At 36.1% G+C, this 2,908-nt stretch overlaps 1 pseudogene; it reads right to left on the reverse strand.

Annotated features, from left to right (window-relative positions):
* Positions 1-298: 298 nt before the first annotated feature.
* On the reverse strand, positions 299-1,655 carry LOC112641566 (DDB1- and CUL4-associated factor 13-like; annotated as a pseudogene).
* Positions 1,656-2,908: the final 1,253 nt, after the last annotated feature.

A 2,908-nucleotide genomic window follows, 5' to 3' on the forward strand; every position in this document is an offset into this window, starting at 1 on the left:
TCAAGGTAGTTTCTCAGGGTAGTGCTTTACATACGTAACTGAACTATTTGTTATTATTCTAAACCCAGCACTTTTACTTGCAGAGTTTGCAAATCAAAATGTGACAAAAGGGGCACCTGGGTGGCTCAGCCAATTAAGCTTGCAGCTCTTCATTTCAGCTCAGGTCATGATCTTGGGGTGGTGGGATCAAGCCCTGCATCGGCTCTCTACTCAATGTGGAGTCTGCTCAACTTTCTCCCAATACTCCCTCTGCTCTCTCTCTCTTTCCCTCTCTTAAATAAATAAACAAACCTTTTTTTTAAATGTAACAAATAATTATATACCAGAATTGGTAGGAATACCAAGTATTCTTCATAAATGCCTTTTTCGTTTTCTCTGACACCATCAACACAGTTCCAGGGTTGCTATGTTTGAGACAATTCAATTCCTTTCATTGATGAGATTCTTTCCTAAATCTGGCTGTAGGCATATTTTGGTAGATGTCGGTGATGGACAACATGTTTTATATGAGGATGATGTTGAAATTTCTTCTTCAACCTCCAGTTATAATCTTTGGCTGTTTTTTTTTTTTTTCTCATGATGTAAGCACACCCAATTTTTCAGAAGCATTAGCTTTCCATAGACAAATGTTCATTTCATCAGACCCACACATAATACATTTGCTGTCAGAAAACCATTTTACACAGTTAACATGTTATATTCTCTCTGTGTGATAGACTTCCCTGCTTCTACTTTTGTCCACAGAAAAGATTCAAATAGATTTATCAAAACTAGCAGACACAAACTCTTTCCCAGTGGGAAAGTAATCCACATCAAGCACCACAGATGCATGATCCATATGTACCATTAGGGGAATGTCTAGTACACGCATATCAAAACTACGTACATTCTAATCTTCATTTGCTGCAGTAAAAATGAAAGCTTTCACAGGGTTCCAATAAATTGCATTTGTTCTCATATCTAAGATGACCTTTTTTATAGGACTAGTGTGCTTCATATCATCTAGTACTATATTCCTGTCAGAAGCACAGCTTTCCAAGAAAATGTCTCAATTGTGTTAAATTTAACATTATTTATACTGTTGAATCGCCAGGTCATTGAATATATAGGACTTGTTCTTTGTTCATCCCAAATGTCTACTTGCTGTCCACATGAGGCAAAAATAGTTTCTCTCCAGTGATGATCAATTTCTTGCAAACATTGTCTTTCCTAATATTGTATGCAATGTTTCCTCCTCTTCTCCATAGCCTGGTCCGTCCATTTTTCCACTGCTTTCCAGTTTTGGCATCACCGACAGTAGAAAAAGAAGTCCCACAAAAGGGAGTACATATTATTTGTACAAAATCCTCATATCTTGTACAGATACATTTCATTTAGTCAAGTTCCAAATTCTAACCTCTTCATTGCTTACCCCACAAAGGGCAGCAGCCCCACTCTTTGGATGCTTTGCCAAGCATCTTGGTGACCATCCAGGGAAGCAAGGAATGGTTTTGCAAATATATGTTCCAGTTTGGTGCATTTAAAGCTCTTAAGTATTCTTGTGGGACCTCAAAAGGATGCAAAGTCAGATCATAGTTTCTTAGAACTGTTTGTAAGTTCAGCTTGATTTCACAGACATAGTTGTCTGAGTTCTGGTTTAGCATCTTTGCTTTCATTTTGGCTGCTAGTTGTCCACGATTCCCTGAGCCTTTCCTTCAAGTTTGGGTTACTACTGACTCCTTAAACAAAAGCCTCTTTAAAACACTTAAGTTATATTACTAACTCTCTACAAGCAGCAGTGTGACTCATGTTCTCTTAGCACCCTTTCTTTATCCATAATGAGAGGAAAAGCAAATAAGGTTGCCCTTCCTACCATCCAGGATTATAGTATCAAATGAGATCATATATATGAATATGTTTTATGACTGCTTTATCACCATGCAAATATAAAATATTAGTATTATGTGCATTATTAAGGAAATCTGTTCCACCCAACATTTTTATCAACAACTTGAACAAAGACATAAAAGCATGATTATAAGCTTTGCAGATGATAGACATATGGGTGGAATAGCTAATAAAAAGAAAGGAAGATAGAATCAAAGTTCAAAGAAATCATGACAGATTGGAATGATGACTAAAACTACTAAAATGATATTTAATAGGAACAGATGTAAAATATACTTCAGTTAAAAAAAAATCGTGTCAGGGGAGACCTGTGATGACATCAGTTTACATGAACCACAGTTATATGGCTGGGAATTGAGGTTAATTTTAGGTTTCTCTAATAGAAATACTGCATCCAGAATAAAGGAGGTAATATGCTACATGTGTCAGACCATTGCTTACATGTGTAATATTTAAATATTGAAATATGAGGAACTGAGCATCGGAGGAAACCAACCAGAATTTTGAAAGGTTTTAAAACCATATAATATTAAAAAGCAACTGACAGAGCTGGGATTGTTTTCCTTGGAAAGAGATACATAAGAGTCTCTACAAATATTCCAAGGACTAACACACAGTAAGGGTGTAAAAATGCCTAATACACAGAGTAATTGGGAGATCCAAAAGAGATAACAAGACATATACTAGACTCTCAGTAGCGAGAGTCAAATCTAAATTCATTTTGCATTGCTCTAGTGGGAAGAGTATGGCTCTATGACTGGGGGAGTTGGTCAAATTAAACCAAAAGCAATGAGTTTCCCATGGCTGAAAATACTCAAAGAAACTTTATTGCTACCTAGAGAATTTATAGAATGTGCTAGAAGCTTTGTGTATATTAGTATTGTCATATTGGAGAATGTGCATTCATCTAATCATACACCTGCCTTCCATCCACGCACAACTCATAGCTAAGAAAAGATAATATACAAAATTCCATTACATTTTCAGAGAAGAAAAATGAAAGAGAAGTACTGTTGCCTCT

The sequence above is a fragment of the Canis lupus genome, chromosome 33 (assembly GCF_003254725.2).
Source record: "Canis lupus dingo isolate Sandy chromosome 33, ASM325472v2, whole genome shotgun sequence".
Classification (NCBI taxonomy): domain Eukaryota; kingdom Metazoa; phylum Chordata; class Mammalia; order Carnivora; family Canidae; genus Canis; species Canis lupus.